Source organism: Herpailurus yagouaroundi, unplaced genomic scaffold (genome assembly GCF_014898765.1).
Source record: "Herpailurus yagouaroundi ecotype Mexico unplaced genomic scaffold, PumYag 152343, whole genome shotgun sequence".
Taxonomy (NCBI): Eukaryota; Metazoa; Chordata; class Mammalia; order Carnivora; family Felidae; genus Herpailurus; species Herpailurus yagouaroundi.
The window spans coordinates 9,269-31,255 of record NW_024422910.1 but is presented as its reverse complement, the minus strand read 5'-3'; the positions used below and the strand labels follow the sequence as shown (position 1 = coordinate 31,255).

Sequence of the window (21,987 nt, the reverse complement as noted above, 5' to 3'; positions counted from 1 at the left end):
AAATAGGTTTTGTGTTAGATAGATGAGTTTGTCTGCTTAAGTGAGGCTATCTAAGCTATGTGTTCAGTAGATTAGGTGTATTACATACATTTTCAAGTTATCTTTTCAGTTTACAAAAGGTTTATTGAAATGTTACCCCATCATAAGTTGAGAAAGCTTTGTAGTTTTTAGTAGAGTCACAGACTTGCACAATCATCATCACTACCTAACTTTGAAATACTTTAATTACTCCAAAAAGAAACTCCATATGGATGAGTTTTGCCAGCCCTTGGCAAACACGAGTCTACCTTTGTACCTTTGCCTATTCTTGGACACTGCATGTAAATGGTGTCATACCGTATGTGGCCTCTTGTGTGTGATTCTTTAACTTAGCATAGTATTTTAAAGGTTGATCCATGTTGTAGCATATATTAGTATTTCAAATAATATTATATTGCCAAATAATATTATAGCACGTGGACATCCCACATTATAGAATGTGGACATCCCACATTCATCAGCTGATGTGTATTTTGGTTGTTTCCATCTTTGGCTATTATGAATAATGCTGTTATGAACATTCACATACAAATTTTATGTGCACACACGTTTTTAATTCACTTAGGTACATAGGTGGGAATGGAACTGCTGTGTCATATGTTAACTCTATATTTCACTTTTGAGGAACTGCCAAAATGTTTTCCAAAGTAACTGCACCATTTTACATGCTCACCAGCAATGTATGAGGGTTCCAACATCTCTGTAACCTCAGTGAGACTTTTTATTGCCTGTCTTTTTTTATAGCCCTCTCAGTTGTAATGAAGTGGTATTTGTTATGGTTTTAATTAGTTTACATTTCCATAACAAGTACTGACGGTAAACATCTTTTCATGTGCTTATTGTCCAATTGTATAGTTTCTTCAGAGTGCTATCTAGAGTACTAGTCTTTGCCCATTTTTAATTAGGTTATTTTTCATTTTATTGTCGAATTGTGTTCTTTATATACTCTGGATAAAAATTCTCAATCAGATATATAATTTACAAATACTTTCCTATTCTGTGGGTTATCTTTTCACTCTTTCAATGGGTGTCCTTTAAAGTACAAAAGTTTTCAATTTTTCTAAGGTCTCATTTGTCTATTTTTTTTTTTCCTTTTGTCAATTGAGGCTTTGGAGTCATAGCTAAGAAACTATTGTCTAATTTGAAGTAATAGAGTTCATACTAACATTTTTGAGAGTTTCATAGTTGTTGCACTTACATTTAGGTCTATGATCCATTTTGAGTTAATTTTTCTGTATAGTATGAGGTAGTGGTCCAACTTTATTATTTACGTATGGATATCCAGTTGTCTTGCCACTTTTGTCAAAAATCAATTGACCATAAACGTAAAGATTTGTTTCAGGAATTTCTCCTTATGTAATATCAGACTGTCTTTGAGTAGTGTAACTTTGTAGCAAGCTTTAAAATTTGGGGAAATGTGAATCCTCCAACTCAATGTTACTTTTTCCAGACTGTTTGGCTAGTTGGGTCCCTCACATTTCCTTTTGAATTTTAGGATTCACATATCAACTTCTGCAAAAAAGGCAGCTAGGATTTTGACAGGGATTGTGTTGAGTCTGTTGATCAATTTGGGGAGCATTGCCATGTTAATATTAATCTTCTAGTCCATGAGCACAGAATATTTTTTCATTTATTTATGTCTTCTTTTAATTTACTTCAGTGACATTTGTAGTTTTCAGTGTACAAGTGTAGCACTTCTCTTGTTAGTTTTATTCCTGAGTGTTTTATTCTTTTTGATGCTGTTGTGAAAGTAATTGTTCTATTTTCACATTCAGGTTGTTCACTGTGTATAGAATATAATTAATTTTTGTGTATTGATCTTATATCCTGCAATCTTGGTAAACTTGTTCATTAGTCCTGATAGGGGTGTGTGTGTGTGTGTGTGTGTGTGTGTGTGTGTGTGTGTGTGTGAATTCCTTAGAATTTTCTATATACAAAATCATACTATCTGGGAATAGAAATAGAGTTCCCTTGGGGCACCTAGGTGGCCTAGTTGGTTGTGTCCAACTTCAGCTCAGGTCATGATCTCATGGTCCATGAGTTCAAGCCCCGCGTTGGGCTCTGGTGCTGACAGCTCAGAGCCCGGATCCTGCTTCAGATTCTGTGTCTCCCTCTCTCTCTGCCCCTCCCACACTCACACTCTATCTCTGTCTCTCAAAAGTAAATAAACATTAACAAAAAAATTAAAAATAAAGAAATAGTGTTACCTTTCCAACCTGGATGCCTTTTTGCCAGTTGCCTAATTCCCCCCTTGTCTAATTGCTCTAGCAATACCTCCAGTACAATGTTCAGTAGTTCAATAGAATGTCAAGAATGCACAACTTTGTCTTATGGCTGATCTTTGTGGGAATGAATCCAGTCTTTCACCTTAAGCATGATGTTACCTATGAGTTTTTCATGGATGGTGTTTATCAGGTTGAGGATATTCCAAGGCTGTTGAGTTTTTTTTTTTTTTTCCTTATCATGAAAAGTTGTTGCATTTTGTTGAATGTTTTTTCTAAGTTTATTGAGATGAATATGTGTTGCTTGTCCTTATCCTATGAATATGGTATATTATACTGATTAATTTTTATGGTAAGCTAATCTTTCATTCCTAAGGTAAATCCCTCTCATGGTGTATAGTCTTTCTTTTAAGTTAATGGATTTGATTTGCCAGCATTTATTAAGAATTTTTTTATATGAAATTTAAGAATTTTTTATCTATATCCTTAAGAGATATTCATGTGTACTTTTATTCCCTGGTTTTGGTAGTGGCATAGTACTGGCTTCATAGAAATGAGTTGATAAATATCTCCTTCTCTTCTACTTTTTAAAATTATTAAAATACACACAATGTAAAATTAATTATCTTAACTATTTAAAAAATTTTTTTTTTCAACGTGTTTTATTTATTTTTGGGGCAGAGAGAGACAGAGCATGAACGGGGGAGGGGCAGAGAGAGAGGGAGACACAGAATCGGAAACAGGCTCCAGGCTCCGAGCCATCAGCCCAGAGCATGATGCGGGGCTCGAACTCACGGACCGCGAGATCATGACCTGGCTGAAGCCGGACGCTTAACCGACTGCGCCACCCAGGCGCCCCTATCTTAACTATTTTTAAGTGTACAGTTCAGTGGTATTAAAACCTTTTTTTCTATCTTCTTATTTCAAGATTTTGTGAAGGATATGTGTTAATTCTTCTTCCAGTGTTTGGTAGAATTTGGCTGTGAAGCTATATAGGCCTGGTTAGGGACACAGAAGGTTTTAGGAAGGCAACTTGCACAGTCCTGCTAATGAAAGATCCTTCCTGTGTCTTGGAAAATCTGAAAAACCTTTCATTGAAAACATTAACAGGGAGAACTTTTCTGCACTTGGAGCAAGTCAAAGTCCATCTGATAAGGTGGGCCTTTATTGCTTCAATCCCAAGAATATTATTTGATCTCAAAATACTATCATTAGGAAATTGGATAGCTCCCCTCCCTTCCTTTTTAGCATCTTATCATCAATTTGTCCTTCATTGGCAAAACTCCCTTCCTCATGACACTTACCACAGAAAACTCCAATCTACTGTAGGAGCAACAAATGTTGGATGGTCAAAAAGGATCCTCAGAAAAGCTGACTCACTTCATGATATTCTCTGATCAATGCTTTAAAAACATTTTTTCAACATTGTGTCCTTTGAAGCACCATTGAGGATCTAACTAAGTTTCTTGGGAAAGGACCCAAGTGATACTCCAAGATAGATAATTGCTGAGACCCAGATCCTTTGAGGATTTGTGATTTAATATACAAGCCTTTGAGATTCAATGGGATACTGTGTCTTAAATGTCATAGAGAATAAAAGAATCCTTTCTTCTCATTCAAATTGTATCCATAATTCCCCCTTTTAACTCTTTATTCTTTTTTCTCATGTGGATTTTAATAAAATACACTATAAAATAAGCCATGTAATATGTAACACTCCCCATTTGGCAGCTTCCATATATTAGATAAGAATCAGTTCCAAATCATTATTAACAATAGTCTTTTTCTGCCTCCAGAATGATTCTAAATAACATCAACCTGCCTCAAATAAGAATGATCCCAAGAAATCATTCACCTGATTTTCTAGAGCAGATGGGGATTGAGTACTCACATAATGTTATTTTTGAGGCACAATCCCTCCACACTGCCTCATTCATGGAGGTGCAAGGTAATCAAGAGGAACTGATCTAATTATTTTCAAACAAAATGTAATCTATTTGATCTTCTAAAAATGGCATATCACATTGATATTATTTATAGGAAATGTTCTGTTCATTGAGTAGGTCCAGGAAAGTCAAGATACTTGAAGGTCTAAGATTCTATAAAACGAATTGCAAGGAGGTGAATTCAATACTCTATATCACCCTTCCTCTTGAGGTATGGTCCGATATATAAGTACCACAAGATGAACAGAAAGCGGCTTTTAGTAGACCTAGAAGCTAATCTTCTAGCTTAATCAGTTTTTAATCAGAAAATTGGAATGTATTTATTAAAATAATGAACAAAAATTATAAAAATAAGAACTTAAATAAGGACCCAGTCGATATATTTAATAGCAAATTAGAACAGCTAAAGGAAGGATTAAGAAGGTAGAAAGTTTAATAAAAGCTGGTATACTGAAGTTCTGAAGAAAGAAAAGATGGAAAATGAAGACAGGAGTGTAACAAATTTATGGGACAAAGTGAAATATTTAACAAGTAATTAGAGTTCCAGAAAGAGAGGACAGAGAAAGAATGGTGTAAAAATGATACATGAAGAGACAATAGCTGGTAATTTCCTAACGTGAAAAAAGAAATCAAGCTGGATATTTAAGAAGCACTCTAGGGGTGCCTGGGTGGCTCAGTCGGTTAGGGGTCCGACTTTGGCTCAGGTCATGTTCTCACGGCTCGTGGTTCGAGTCCCACATCGGCCTCTGTGCTGACAGCTCAGAGCCTGGAGCCTGCTTCACATTTTGTGTCTCCCTCTCTCTGGCCCTCCCCCACTCACGCTCTGTCTCACTCCTCTCAAAAATAAATAAACATTAAAAAAATTTTTTTTAAAAAGAAGCACTATAAACTCTGAAAAAAATACAAATAAAGAAAAACAAATCCATGCGAGCAATCATCAACTTGCAGAAAACCAAAGACAAAATTACAGTTATAAGATGAATAATTTTGGTGATCCAGAATGATGACTATAGTTAACAAACTGCTGTATATTTGAAAGTCACTGAGAAAGAGTAGATCTTAAAAGTTTTCACCACGCAGGCACACACACTCACACACACACACACACACACACACACACACAATTGTAATTATGTGAAGTGATGGATGTGTTAACTAACTTTATTGTTTTGATCACTTCAAGAAATTAGTTTCAGTATTAAGTCAAATAACACTAGCTGTAGGAGAAACAACTCCCAAGTGTTGGTGATTACTTTTCATTTTTTATTTAATTATTTAATTATTTATTTCTATTTTAGTTAATATACAGTGCAATATTGGTTTCAGAAGTAGAATTCAGTGATTCATCACTTACATACAACACCCCGTGCAAATCACAAGGTCCCTCCATAACACCCATCACCCATCTAGTCCATCTCATAGCCACCTCCATCCATCAAACCTCCATCAGTCGATGGACGTTTGGGCTCTCTCCATAGTTCAGTTATTGTTGATAATGCTGCTATAAATATTGAGGTGCATGTATCCCTTTGAATCTGTATTTTTGTATCATTTGGGTAAATACCTAATAGTGCACTTGGTGGATTGTAGGGTAGTTCTATTTTTAGTTTTTTGAGGACGCTCCATACTGTTCTCCAGAGTGGCTGCATCAGTTTGCATTCCCACCAGCTGTGCAAGAGGGTTCGCCTCTCTCTGCATCCTCGCTAACACCTGTTGTTTCATGAGTTTTTAATTTTAGCCATTCTGACAGGTGTGAGTTGGTATCTCATCATGGTTTTGACGTATTTCTCTGATGAAGAGTGATGTTGAGCATCTTTTCATGTGTCTGTTAGCCATGTGGATGTCTTTTGGAAAAGTGTCTATTTATGTCTTCTCCCATTAATTAACTGGATTATTTGTTTTTTGGGGTGCTGGGTCTGATGAGTTCTTTATAGATTTTGGATACTAACCCTTTACCTGATATGTCATTGCAAATATCTTCTCCCATTATGTCTGTTGCCATTTAGTTTTATTGATTGTTTCCTTTGCTGTGCAGGAGCATTTTATCTTGTTGAAATCCCAATAAATCATGTTTGCTTTCATTTCCCTTGACATTGGTGATGTGTCTAGAAAGACGTTTCTGTAGCCTAAGTCAAAGAGGCTGCTACCTGTGTTCTCCTGGAGGACTTTGATGGTTTCCTGTCTCACATTTAGGTCTTTCACCCATTTTGGATTTACTTTGGTGTATGGTGTAAGAAAGTGGTCCAGTTTCATTCTTCTGCATGTTGCTGTCCAGTTTTCCCAACACTATTTGTTGAAGAGATGGTCTTTTACCCATTAGATATTCTTTCCTGCTTTGTCAAAGATGAGGTAAATATATAGCTGTGGGTCCATTTCTGGGTTTTCTGTTCTGTTCCATTGCTCTATGTGTTTGTTTTGTGCTAGTACCATACTGTCTTGACCACTACAGCTTTGTAATATAGCTTGAAACCTGGGTTTGTGATACGTTCAGTTTTGTTTTTCTTTTTCAGGATTGCTTTGGCTATTCAGGGTCTTTGGTGGCTCCATGTAATTTTAGGATTTTTTTTTTTTTTACCTAGCTCTGTGAAGAAGGCTGGTGGTATTTTGATAGGGATTGCATTAAATGTGTAGATTGCTTGGGGGTAGTATAGACATTTTAACAACGTTTGTTCTTCCATCCATGAGCACGGCATGCTTTTCCATTTCTTTGTGTCCTCTTCAATTTATTTCCTAAGTGTTCTATAGTTTTCAGAGTACAGATATTTTACGTCCTTACTTAGGCTTATTCCTGAGCATTTTATTGTTTTGGGTGCAATTGCAAATGGGTCATATACAGTCCACGGCCTGGGGCTTCAGGAAGTGTTTCTGTTGTATGCTGTGTGCACTCTACCCTTGCGTTTTGGCTGCTCTTTTCCATTGGTCAGTCCTTTGCAGAGATCCTCCTTGCTTGAAGTGGTGGAGTGTTTGGACCTTTAACTAAGAGTGCTGTGATTTGTTTGTTGAAGTAACCCTGAGAAAAGTGGGGTAAAAAGCCTGATCCCCCCCCCAAAAAAAAGCGAAAAGGAAAGGGAACAAAAGAGGCCAAACAGTGAATCAAAAAACTATAAGGCTGATTCCAAAGAAAAAGAAAGGGAAAAAAAGGAAAGAAAGAAAAAGAAAAGAAACAATGAAGCCTGATTCAAAAAAAAAAAAAAAAAGGAGGTAGAGAGAGAGAAAAGGAAATGAAAATACAGGTGTCATTTTGAAGCACTCAGTTTTCTGCACACTTGGCTACCTGTGCTGGTCTTCTGGAGGAGAGGCCCACTCTTTGGCTCTGTCAGTCTTGCCCCAGTAAATAAGTAGTAGCCAGGCACAGAGGGGAGGGTTTTAGGGTAAGCGATCCAGTCTTCCCTGGTGGCCACTATGCTGGTCTCTGAAGTCTCACAGTGTTGATGTTCATGGGGAAAATGGCACCACCCCAGCCTCTTGTTCTCGGACAGGAGATATCACACCCCTTGCTGCTCAGGCAGTCTTCTCAGAATAGTGAGGGCAATCAGCATGCCCTGTACCACAGCTCTCCTGTGTTTTTCTGTTGGCGCTTGGCTAGGATTCAAAACTCTTAAAGGACCCAGCACCGGATACCTCTCCATGCTGTGTCTTTTTTTTTTTTTTTAATTTTTTTTTTCAACGTTTATTTATTTTTGGGACAGAGAGAGACAGAGCATGAACGGGCAAGGGGCAGAGAGAGAGGGAGACACAGAATCGGAAACAGGCTTCAGGCTCTGAGCCATCAGCCCAGAGCCCGACGCGGGGCTCGAACTCACGGACCGTGAGATCGTGACCTGGTTGAAGTCGGACGCTTAACCGACTGCGCCACCCAGGCACCCCATCCATGCTGTGTCTTAAGTCCATTGTCACAAGAAAACAGTTCCACGTCTATATAGTGCATGGAATCTATGGTGTAGCACTGCTAAAAGCAGGAACATTGTTACATTCCTTCTGGATTTGCTTCTGTCTCCTGTTGATGAAAGGCTTTTTCCTGGCTCCAGCAGTCTTTTATCCTTGGGGAGGCAACATGCTCTCTTCCAAAAGTACTCCAGGAAGGGGAATATTTTCTCTCAGTGTGCCCAGTGATCCCTACACCACACTGTGCACTACGGGCCCAGCTCCCTCCTTCTCCCCAGAAGCAGGTGCCACAGATCTGCTCTGGAGAAAGTCATGCACTTCCAAAACCTCAGAGTTTGAGCTCTAAATGCTGTTTGCAAAAAACAAAAACAAAAACAAAAACAAACCTGTGACACTCAGTACTTCCAGTTCCCCAGTCCGTGGTCCAGAGAGGTTTTCCTTTTGTGCAAACCTGATGTTGCACTTTCTAAACCCTTCTCTATTTCTCTCGCTTTCGTCTCTCCACAGAAAAGATTCCCTCCCTTCCTCAGGACTTTTCTCTCCACTAATTCACTTCCACACACCTCACACCTAACATATTGTCTGCCTCCAACCATGGAGATCCTTCTGCAACCCACAGATCAATTTTCTGGGTGTTCCAAGTGATCTGACCTCAATACAACTGTGTTTGAAGGATGAAGAAAGCCCAGGGTTCCCCTACTTCCCTGCCATCTTAACTACTCCCTTCAGTGGTTATTTTTCTTTTTCTGTCTCACTTTTCTCCCAAGTGTGCATCTCAGCATGTGCAGTGTGTAACTTGAGTGGAAGTCTTCTGTGGGTTACTTTTCACTCTCACCACAGCATGAAAGGGATGAGCAGTAATCTGGAATACCCTTACACCTGTAGTTCTATCATCTTGGGGTCCTTCACTTCTAGTTTTGTTACTGGAGGATATAGAAAAGGAAGACCCTCTTAAATATGTGCAGTGTAGTTGATTTAATATGAAGACTTTGTTGCTTCAAAAAATAATGTTCTCTCTCTCTCTCTCTCTCTCTCTCTCTCTCTGTGTGTGTGTGTGTGTGTGTGTGTGTGTGTGTGATATCTCAGTTAAGTATTCTGTTTGTGAACACTTAGCACCACAAGAAATGATACACTTAAAGAACATAACCCTCTTTTTTCAGCTTACTTGACTAGTTGGCTAAATAAGCTACAGAGCAGCAATAACTTTGCAAATCTAAATAGACATGTAAACCCAAATATTTCTCCAATGTAGGGTTACAACACTCCAAAAAGCAATTTCAGAGGTGAACAAACATGACAGGACCCTGAATTTTGGTGGGTTGCCAGAGTAAGGAAAACATGTGGTATGCATGGAGAGGAGAGAACACTTTGCCTTGTAAGGAGCCTTATTATTTCCCTTTCTGTTGTTTCCCCATGTTTTAAGAACAGCTATAATTTTATGCAGAATACTCCACTAATACAAAAGTTTCTCTGAAATATCACATAAAAAATAAAGTGAATTAGAAAGGAAAGAGAACAATGGAATATAAAAGGGTAATAAAATTCAAGAATCTTCATGTTTCCTACACTAGTTATGTCTGAGCCACTTTCAGGTTGGAGCAAACCTGGTGGTGGTGGCAATGGAAATGGTGGTGGTGATGGTGATGGTGATGAGACAATGACAGTCTGCTGCTTCATTGAGTGCTTATTATGTGCCAGGCTTTGTGCCAATTAAATTAGACACATTCATTCAATTTTATGCCTGACAAGTTTGTAATGTAAATATTATTTTCTCCACTTTGTACTAAAGGAATTAAAATCCTGAGACGTTAAATAATTTGTTCTCCAAATCAATCAATAGTAATTAAGGAAAATAACAGATTCTAAATTACATAGAAGTAATCTTTGATGTGATCCAAAATTCAGATAACACTGACTATGAGACCTTAGGCCTTGGGATGAAAGGACAGAAATAAACCACAATGATGGTATGATATTGCTAAAAACCAGGTGTAAAAAGAAAGAAAATATTTATCCCATCACAACAAAAATGCACTTTATTCAGAAATTAAAGAAAAGTGACAGTGGCCCAGGAAGTAGAAAGTCCTGGTCTGGGCACAGACAGTCGCAGGAGACATCCAGAGAATCCTTTGCTGACACCCCACAGAGAGCTGCTGCCCTTCCTTCTGAGGCCCTGGGGTCTGGCACAGCTGAGGACCACCCTTTTGCAGCTGCCTCTGGGAGAGTAATGGTATCACAGCCTTGGGAGGAAACCTTTCCCTCTGTGATGCAGTAGTTGTCACAGATATGGTAGAGGCTACAGAGAGAAGCTTCCTCTGTACCCAGGTTAGGCTTTGAAAAGAAGGTAAGTGGAGCTGTGGAATTAGGTGAGCCAGTGTCTTTATCCTTCCTGGTCCTGGTGAGTCCTGAAGCTGCTACTTGTTCTTGAATGGGCACTTCTGCTGGCACTTTGGAGGTGGGCATGGCTCAGGACACCTTGGCGGTAGGCAAGGCTCTGGGCACTTTGGAGGTGGGCAAGGCTCTGGACACTTTGGAGGTGGGCAAGGCTCAGGGCACTTAGGTGGGCACATGGGAGGTGGCTGGCAGGGTTGCTTGCACTGCTGCTGTTGATAAGACATCTTTCTGGGATTTTAGAATCTGAAAGAAAACATGTGACAGTGTTCAAAAGAAGGGACTTTCCCAGAGCGAAAAAGCAAAGCTTATGTAAAACTTTGACATATTCTCTCTCCAATCTCTAAGAATATCCTTTAACCTTGTAACTCCCTTTTTATGACTTTCTGGCTTCTCTCTTCCTCTTTAGCGAATTGCTTCATCAGCCCACAGAAAGTGCTCTATTTTCTCATATCATTTTTCCAAAGAAAATATCTCTGTTTGAAAGAACTAAGTAGTAATGTTATTTGCATGACAGAAACATCTTTGAGAAAGGCAGTCACACGTTCTGAAATCCTGGGCAGCCTCACAATCTCCACCATCATTATCTCTTGTGAGGTCCCAATAAACTGGCATAGGTACAGAACAAAGGGCCACTCAATAAGAATACAATGGCTTCATACCTTCTAAGACATAAACCTTTGAAATCACAGTAGGAGGGACACCAAAAATATATAGAAAAGAGAAAAATACTTTGTTCTTTTTTCCTCTTATCAAAGCTTTACTATTAATTTCTTTTTCCATAGGGGATGTCAAACTATCTACCAAAAACCAAATGAAAACAGTTTATCATTGTGCCCAGATACCAAGTTTCCATCACCTACGGAGCGTTGAACCAATGATCCTAACTTTGGAGCAACTGAACTTGCTGGCCACAGATTAAATTCAACATTTGAGAGCACCAAAAAACAGAACTCAAGAAATCAGACTCACCAAGCTCTCCGAAATAGATCAGGACTCGAGTACCAAAAGGATGGTAGTAGTCCCATGGCAGGAGATCTCTTTATAGGGCTTGCTGCCCCACCCAGGAGGAAGTGGGATTGCCTAAAACTGGCCTGGTCCAATAATTTCCCAACTAAAATGCAAATCCACCCGTAACTTGCTAGACAGGGACTCTGCAAATAGGAAATATCCTGCTCTAAGATTTCTTCACTGGGTTACGTGTTCATGACACAGAAACCCTAAGCTCTTAGTTTAAGTGACTTGTTATAGCAGAGGAATTTCAGGGATTCTCTAACTGGTGGTCAAAGGCTCTTTTTGATTGGGGAAGATGATTCTCTCTTGTATCTTTCGTGTTCCCTGAATCATAATACTGCCTACCATGTTCCACTTTCGCTGGCTGGTATTCTGTTGTGCATGCTGGGTTGAAAAGAGCCTTGCTACCTGATGACACCAGCATTCTTTGTCCCAAATGCTTCTTTTAATAAATTTCCTTTTGATGCTATAGCTTGCTAATCTAAGTATTCTTTTCTTTTTTCTAACATGGACTGAGGTGAGGTTGCAGACCATCTCATAGGTCTTCCCCTCATGATACTTAGAAACATTCAGTAAAATATTGACCTCCAGACTCCTAGTTTCATTGCTTTATTTGTTCCAATAGAGGACATCAAACTGATTCCTGTCGCCTTTAGAAATCTGTACCATCTTGGATCAGATGGAATCCCTGTTGTAATTCACATCTTCTGGCAGCTCAAGGCCTAGAATTACAACAGAAAGTAAACTTTTGCTCATGACTCCCCAGCATGACATACAACCTGCTGCTCCTACATAATATCTCCTAACTCTTTCCATTTCTTCAACTACTGAGGATAATTTAGAGGATTGTTAAAAATCTTCTGAAAAAAAAAAAAAAAGAAATCTTCTGGCTTCCTGCCCCTTTGAAATCACTGGGAAACCCAATCTAATAAGCAATGCCATTCAAACAACCAATTTTATATGTACATATTTTATACTTAATAATTATTTAAGGGACACCTGGGTGGCTTAGTTGGTTAAGCGTCCGACTTCGGCTCAGGTCATGATCTCACGGTTCGTGGGTTTGAGCCCCTCAATGGGCTGTGTGCTGACAGCTCAAAGCCTGGAGCCTGCTTCAGATTCTGTCTCTCTCTCTCTCTCTCTCTCTCTCTGCCCCTCCCCTGCTTGTTCTCTCTTTCTCTTTCTCAAAAATAAATGAACATTGAGAAAAAAATAATTGTTTAAACACATTTTATTTGACATAGAATCTATTGGTAAATTCAAGACACAACTTAAATAACTTTATTAGTAATTCACTCACTGAAGTTAATTGCCATTTGCTTACAACTTCTTTATTTAAAAATTTTTTTTAATTTTTTTTTCAACGTTTATTTATTTGTGGGACAGAGAGAGACAGAGCATGAATGGGGGAAGGGCAGAGAGAGAGGGAGACACAGAATCGGAAACAGGCTCCAGGCTCCGAGCCATCAGCCCAGAGCCCAACGCGGGGCTCGAACTCACGGACCGCGAGATCGTGACCTGGCTGAAGTCGGACGCTTAACCGACTGCGCCACCCAGGCGCCCCTCTTTTTTTAAATTTAAAAAAAAATGTTTATTTACTTTGAGAGGGAGACAGAGCACAAGTGGAGAAGGGACAGAGAGACAGAGGTGCAGAATCTGAAGCAGGCTCCAGGCTCTGAGCTGTCAGTACACACCCCAACGCTGGGCTCGAACTCATGGACCACAGATCATGACCTGAGCCAAAGTCAAACAATTAACTGAGCCACCCAGGTGCCCCTGCTTACAACTTCTTAATCATTAATAATGATTACATAATAATTTTTACTTATTTTTAAAGATTTTTTTCCATATTGATCACAGTGGAATAGATGTCAAATATATCTATCTCCACCTCTGCTTTCTTCATACAATTTGTCATTGTGGTAGAAAGAAGGTGGTTGGTTTGTGTCAACTTGACTGGTCAAACGTTATTCTGAATGTTTCTGAGAGGGTGGTTTTGGATGTGATTAACATTTAAATCAGTAGGCTGAGTAAAGCAGATTACCTTCTGTAATGTGTGTAGGGGTCTCATCCAATCCGTTGAAGGTCTGAAGAGAACAAAAGGCTGACCCTCCCCCAAGTAAGAGATAATCCCCCTGAATTCTCCTGCCCAATGAAACATTGCCTCTGCAGAGCTTGGACTTGCTAGCTTTCATAATCACATGCGCTAATTCTTATAATAAATTTCTCTCTCTCTTTCTCTATAGATAGACAAATAGATAAAGGTAGATCTAGATATAAGAGAGAGCAATGATAGACACAGATACAAATATATAGAAAAGTAAAGCTATAGATATGAGATAGATAGAGAGATCATATATCTTATTAGTTCTGTGTCTTTGGAGAGCCCTAATACAGAAGGTGAGGTGAAAGGAGGTCTTGTCCCAGTTCTATCTGTGACAAACCAAGTGACCACAGGCAGTCTTCCCCTATAAACAAGGGAGAATGACACCTGCTTCTTGGAGTGCAGGCTGATAGCATCTCTTGACCCTGTTCATGCCTGAAGTTCTCTCCTTCTCTTTCTTCCATTCCATAGAACCAAAGATATGACCCATATTTCCTGCCACTTTGAAGCTGTCTTCTCCACCCCATTCCCAGAGATGTTTCTCTCCAAGGAGAGATTTCAGAGTGGGATCTAGTTTCCTTAGCATTTTTCCTCCTTGCTGCCCACAAGGATACACACTTGAGCCCTTTTATTTTTCATAAATGTACTCCTAGTCACCACTTAACAGAAATGGAGTGAAGTAAACAAAAAATCGCAAACATTTATTCAACATTTATTGATACATACCTATATGGTTTCCAGTGATGTTCCCCACAATAGAGAACAAGATGAGGCCCATGCCTTGTTTGTAAGTTAACGGGGAACACAGACAAACACACAAGCTACAGGGTACACTGTTCTGGGATCTACCCAGAGATGGCAACTGAATTCCTAGGAAATGTGCTCTCTGCTTTTATCTTTCCATTGGCTCCAAATGGAGTTTTCCTCAACCCTGGACCCTCCTTCAGCATCTAGGCCAGCAAATACCATCAGGGAAGAACATTACATACTAGCTAATGTCTCCTCGGGAACACACACTCCCTGTTCTGAGGCCTGCTGTCCCATAAATGAGAGATGACCTCACGAAGATGCATTAATTTATGAATAGCCGTTTGAACATGGTTACCAGCCCACAATGAAAATGTTATAAAAGCAACTACTAGTTTCTTTTTTTAAATTGAGGTGTAAATTGGCATATAACATATTAGTTTCAGGTGTACAGCATAATTATTTGATATTTGTATGTATTGCAAAGGAATCACCACAATATGTCTTGTTGACATTCATCACCATACATAGCCACAATTTTTTTCTTGTGATGAGAACTTGTGAGATCTACTCTCTTAGCAACTTTCAAAGATGTAGAACAGTATTATTTTTGTTTGTTTGTTTCAGGTTTTTATTTAAATTCTAGTTAGTTAACATATAGCATAATACTGGTTTCAGGAGTAGAATTTAGTGATTCATCACTTACATAAAACACCCAGTGCTCATCACAAGTGCCTCCTTAGTGCCCATCATCCATGTAGCCCATCCCCCTGGCCACCTCCCTTTCATCAACCTTCAGTTTGCTTTCTATCATTAAGAGTCTCATATGGTTTGTAGTACAGTATTATTAACTGCATTACCATGCTGTGCACTACATTTCCATTACTTATTTAGTTTAAAACAGAAAGCTTGTACCTTTAGACCCCCTTTACCCATCTTATCCACTCCTCACACCTCACCTTTAGCAACCACAAATCTGTTTTCTATACCTATAGTCCTGATGGTTTTTTTTCCTTTTGTTTTTGTTTTAGATTCTACATATAACTGAGATCATATGCTATTTGTCTTTCATTGTCTGACTTATTCCACAAACATAATGCCTTCAAGGTCCACCTATGTTTTCACAAATAGCAGGATTTCCCTCTTTTTAGGGCTATATTTTATATATATATACATATATATATACATATATATATATATATATATATATATATAACATTTTCTTTTTTCCATGTCTTAGCTATTGTAAATAATGCTGCAGTGAACATGGTGGTGAAACCATGGTTTAGGTTTTGTTTTGTTTTGTTTTGTTTTCTGTCTCCTTGGGCACTGAAGCTCTTCTTTTTGGGCCATGGCTGGTGAAGGGGCCCCATCTCATTTAGGAATGAAGTTACAACACTGGCTTTATGTTACTGTAGACTGCGGGAACACATTTGTTCATGGGACCTGGCTGTCCCCATCTCATCTGACCCTAACCCCCCTTGGACTGCAGGTATGGCCTCTAAACTTCTTCATCAGGAAATAAACCCTTTTCGTTCCATAAGTAAATACCAGGTTTCAATTTCAGAAAACCCAAAATAAATATAAGATACCATTTTAGATTCACAACATTGCATGTAAATGATTTAGAGTAGATTTTGGGGAGAGAAAAAGGAATCACAGCCCTAGAAGTCTGAAATCCAGAGGAAATAGACACTTAGGCTAACCCCATATATTTTTCTCCCACTCTCTTTCCAAACAAATTACAGGTCTTTGAAAGACAATAATTTAAAAAATGTATCTGCGTGTTTATTCTGTCTTTTCCTTAAGCCCCTACCCCTCAACCTGCCACATTATCTTCTCCTTCTCCTGCATGTATCTCTTATCTGTGCAATCTGGTACATATCAGTTACTCCAGACACATCAATGCATTTAGTGATTATGATCATGATGATTATTTGTATGAATAGTCCTTTCATATCTTTTTTACCTCTTTTTGCAATTGGTGGGGCTGACTAAATGTTATATGCAGTAAACATTTAAAGTGATGCTGCTAGAGCTTCTTTGTCCTAGCCAAATAACCAGGAAGCTTTCCAAGAATGTGGGTTATAATTGGAAATGGAGGAAGAGGAGGAGAAGGAGGAGGAAATGGAAGAGGAAGAGGAGACACTGAAACCTCTGAGCCAGTCCCTGGCTATGCTACGGTGGATAAAGGAGCGCTGGGTCAACCCAACATCACATCCATTTGGTTACAAAGTTTCAGTTTCCAGAACTGTCATCACTCTTGCTGGTCAGGAAGAACTTTTGGCCAACACCCCCACTGGCTGTGACTACACAGGGATGGCACCAGCATGACAGCACCTTGAGGCCAAGTGTCTGCAAACAGTGTCATCACCAAAAGTTTCATATAGACTATTTCAGAGGGCAAAGAGAAGAGACTTTACTCAGTAAGTCACTTACTACTCCCATGGCCTCACATCACATCTAAAACATAAATCCTTAGAGAAATGTCTGATTTCTGTCATCCAAAATTTGATAATTACCTGCTCAAATGGGATTGCAATGTCAGAAACCCCAGTTTTGGTCACATTTTGAGACTCTCTGAGGACACCCCTCTCATAAAAGTTGCAAACCATGCTAATGCAGGTAGCTAAGTCATAGCAGCTCCAGTACTCCCAACGTGTCAGGCAGAAGTCACTTTATAGACTGCAATAGTAAACCTCAACTCTCAGACCACCTCAAGATCACAACTACATAAAGAGCTGCCGTAAGATGAAGAATGGCACATAACAATCAAAATTCCTCCCGTGTGGACATCTGTGACCTGAGACATGGAACCAAGAATACTTCACACACACACACACACACACACACACACACACACACCTACCCCTCATGTCCTATCTCTATCTCTGTCAACTATATCTATATCTATATTTATCTCTAACTCTATATCTATAATCTATATCATCTATCTATCTATCTATCTATCATCTAGCTAGCTAGCTATCATCTATCATTTGTAGCTAGCTAGCTATCATCTAGCGATCTAGCTATCATCTATCTATTATCTATTTATCATCTATCTGTCTATCTATCATCTATCTACATACCTAAAGAGCTTGGTTTTATGGACTTTAAAAGTCAGATAGCCCCAGGGTTCAATCCTAGGATTTCCACTCCCTAATTTGTTAAGGATTTTACCACGTATCATCATTATGGGACAAATAACAGGAAAGAACAAAATTTTGCCCAGATCTTGATTCAATATTTCATTTCACATTGTGCTACTATATGTTATACAGCATTGAACAAAATGGTCCCTGCAAATCAAGATTGTACAACAAATTAATGAAGAAATAAAGACAAAGAAATAAGAATTATGGCAAAATATTCCTGATATACTTAGATACATGATAATTGCAAATCCCCTTGAATTTCTGCCTTTGGTCTTTATTTCTGAGTGAAAGGTTCAGTCTACAGCATTCTTTCATAACTTTGCTGAATCGGATAAATTAGAGTAGATTCATATGGTGGAATTCTTAAGATAATTTAAAAGGATGTTTTTGCAAATGGCAAGATTTCATTCATTTTGATAGCTGAGTAATATTCCATTGTATATGTATACCACATCTTTATCCATTCAACAGCCAATGGACATTGGGATCTGTCTAAAATTTTGCTATTGCTGATAATGCTGCTACCAACGTCAGGGTGCATGAACCCCTTTGAATCAGTAGTTTTGTATCCTTTGGGTCAATGCCTAGTAGTGCAATTGCTGGCAACAACACAGATGGAGCTAGAGTGTATTATGCTAAGCAAAATAAGTCAGTCAGAGAAACACAAATACCATATGATTTCACTCATATTTGGAATTTAATAAACAAAACGTATGAACATTGGAAAAAAGAGAGGCAAACCAGGAAATAGACTTTTAACTACAGAAAATAAACTTAGGATTACCAGAGGGAAGTTGGGATGGAGGATGGGCTACATAGGTGATGGACATTAAGGAGGGCACTTGTTGTGATGAGCACTGGGTGTTACATGTAAGTGATGAATCGCTAAATTGTACACCTGAAATATCATGCTATATATTAACTAACTGTACTGTATATTAAATAAAAACTTGGGCGGGGAGGATGTTTGGAGGATGTTTTTTAAGTTGATTTAATATTATCAAAGCATTCAAATCACAATTTTAAAAAACATATGTAGAGCATAATGAGATTTTCATATATATTCAAGAAAAGATAGAACACACACATAAGCATTTGTTAATAGTAATATTACCTCTGGATAGAGTAATTACAGAGGAGTTTTACTTTTTTGTTTTTCTTTTGAAAAGATTCTCCAAAGACTGTTATTGAATAAAGTATCTTAAAATGTTACTGTAAAAAAAGTGACAAAAAAAACATGTCTCTCCATTGCTCAGGGAGAAGATACTCTTTTCCTTTTCTGCATCTGAGGTTCTGCACCAGCATTTCTGGCCTGGCACCAAATATGGGGCTGTTGTTTTATTGTTACTCCCCCACATTTGATTGCATTCCAATTATAATCTATCCTGAAGAAAAATCCCAGTGAGATTCTCATTCCAGAATTGACATACACACAAGAGCCACAGTTCAACCAAACGTGGGGAATCGTACTCACTTATTTAAAATATAAGGGGTGAGTCTGCCCAATATCCAAGAGTCAGATAAAAAGAAATGCTAAAATGGTCCAGTCTACGGTTAACCAGGAAAAAGTGAATGGTAGTGAGAGAGATAACAAGGATAATAGAACCTGGCAATAATAACAATACCCTCCCCTGGAGGTGCCTGGGTGGTCCAGTCAGTTAAGCATCTGACTCTTGATCTTGGCTCAGATCGTGATCTCATGGTTCATGAGTTCAAGCCCCTCATTGGGCTCTGTGCTGATGGCACAGAGCCTGCTTGGGATTCTATCTCTCCTTCTCTCTGCCCCGCCCCCACTTGTGTGCACGATCTCTCTCTCTCTCTGGCCCCCCCCCCAAAAAAAACCTGAAAAAATGTAAAAGTAATAATACCTTCCTGTAACTGATGAGAAAAAAAGTGCAGTGGAATAAGTCAGACACCTCTCACAAAAGTCTCTCCAAGTACATGGGTTGTTGGATCCCTCCACAAAGGTGATAAAAGAGCACCAGGAAATCTGGGTAAACACTGTGAAAACTCAGAGATAAAGCTGTGTGAACGTCAGCATGATGGACAGGGAGGAGGAGGAGGTGACTGTTGCCTGGGCAGAAAGAGCTGGCAGAATTTTAAGAGGATAAGTTTGAGAAAGTTAAATGACGTATAAAACTCTTAGAAAACCCTGACCTACCAAAACTCAAGATTTTCTAGAGCTAAATATCGTATATAGTCAATTGGTTTTGACAAAGCCGTCAAGACCATTCAGTAGGGAAAATGATGGTGTTCTCAACAATGGTGCTGGAAGAGGGGGACACCCACATGCAACAGAATGAAGTGCCCCACATCCTATATGGAAATTAACTCAAAATGCAGAGACCTAAATGGGAGAGATACAACTATAAATCTCTTAGAAGAAAGCACAGGGGGAAAGCTTCATGACACTGGGTTTGGCAATGATTATTTGGATACAATGCTAAATACACAGGCAACAAAAGAAAAAATAGATACCTTGAACTTCATTGAAATGAAAAACTTTTATGCGTCAAAGGACACTGCAGAGGAAGTGAAAAAACAACCCACGGAATGAGAGAAAATATTTGCGAAACATATGCTATAAGAGATTAATATCCAGAATATATAAAAACTCCTAAAACAAACCAAACACCCAATTAATAAATAGGCAAAGGACTTAAACAGGTATGTCTCCAAAGAAGATGTACAAATGGCCAATAAACACATGAAAAAATGTTCATCATCACTAATCATCAGAGAAATGCCACTCAAGACCCCAGTGAGGAATCCTGGGAAGATGGCGGCGTAGGAGGACGCTGGGCTCACCGAGCGTCCTGCTGATCACTTAGACTCCACCTACACCTGCCTAAATAACCCAGAAAACCACCAGAAGACTAGCAGAATGGAGTCTCCGGAGCCAAGCGCAGACGAGAGGCCCACGGAAGCCGGTAGGAAGGGCGGAGAGGCGGTGTGTGCTCCACGGACAGGCGGGAGGGAGCCCGGGCGGAGGGGTGGCCCGCCCGCCAAGCAGAGCCCTGAGTCTGGCTGGCAAAAGCGGAGGGGCCTGAGGGAGTGTGTTCTGACAGCAAGTGGGACTTGACATCTGGAAGGTTATAAGCTAACAGCTCTGCTGGGAGAATGGGAGGGCTGGAGGACAAAGGGAGGGAGAGTTGTTGAGCCCCGGACGACAGAGCTCAGCTTGGCGGGGAACAAAGGCGCTCGCCAGCGCCATCTCCCTCACCCATCCCCCAGCCAAAATCCCAAAGGGAACCAGTTTCTGCCAGGGAACTTCCTTGCACCACGCAAACACCCAACGCTGTGCTTCTGCAGATCTGTCCCTCCGGCGGGTCTGACTCCTGCCCGGTGCCGCAGGGCCTCTCCCGAAGTGGATCTCCGAAGGAAAAGCGAGCTGAGCCTGCTCCGCCCGCCCCTGTGCACCTTGCCGATCCGCCCCAGCTAATACGCCAGATCCCCAGCACCACAAGCCTGGCAGTGTGCAAGTAGCCCAGACGGGCCAGGCCACCCCACAGTGAATCCCGCCCCTAGGAGAGGGGAAGAGAAGGCACACACCAGTCTGACTGTGGCCCCAGTGGTGGGCTGGGGGCAGACATCAGGTCTGACTGCGGCCCGCCCAGCAACGCAAGCTATTCACGACAGCACAGGGGAAGTGCCACACAGTCCCGCACCACTCCAGGGACTATCCAAAATGACGAAACGGAAGAATTCCCCTTAGAAAAACGTCCAGGAAATAACAACAGCTAACGAACTGATCAAAAATGATTTAAACAACATAACAGAAAGTGAATTTAGAATAATAGTCATAAAATTAATCGCTGGGCCTGAAAACAGTATAAAGGAAAGCAGAGAATCTCTTGCTACAAAGATCAAGGGACTAAGGAACAGCCAGGAGGAGCTAAAAAATGCGATCAATGAACTGCAAACTAAAATGGAGACAACTACAGCTCGGATTGAAGAGGCAGAGGAGGGAATAGGTGAACTAGATGATAAAATTACAGAAAAAGAAGAAGCTGAGAAAAAGAGAGATAAAAAAATCCAGGAGTACGAGGGGAAAATTAGAGAACTAAGTGATGCACTAAAGAGAAATAATATACGCATAATTGGTATTCCAGAGGAGGAAGAGAGAGGGAAAGGTGCTGAAGGTGTACTTGAAGAAATAATAGCTGAGAACTTCCCGGATCTGGGGAAGGAAAAAGGCATTGAAATCCAAGAGTCACAGAGAACTCCCTTCAGACAGAACTTGAATCGATCTTCTGCATGACATATCATACTGAAACTGGCAAAATACAAGGATAAAGAGAAAATTCTGAAAGCAGCTAGAGATAAACGTGTTGTACCATATAAAGGGAGACCTATAAGACTCGTGACTGATCTCTCTACTGTAACGTTGGCAGGCCAGAAAGGAATGGCAGGAGATCTTCCATGTGATGAACAGAAAAAGTATGCAGCTGAGAATCCTTTATCCAGCAGGTCTGTCATGT

The 21,987-nt window shown here is 39.8% G+C and overlaps 1 long non-coding RNA gene across 1 annotated transcript; it reads right to left on the bottom strand.

The window, feature by feature from the left end:
* Positions 1-10,110: 10,110 nt before the first annotated feature.
* On the bottom strand, positions 10,111-11,516 carry LOC121026727 (uncharacterized). The gene is made up of 2 exons (XR_005788427.1): positions 11,456-11,516; positions 10,111-10,729 (listed from the first exon to the last, which is right to left on the bottom strand). It is a non-coding gene; the product is annotated as an uncharacterized LOC121026727 (long non-coding RNA).
* Positions 11,517-21,987: the final 10,471 nt, after the last annotated feature.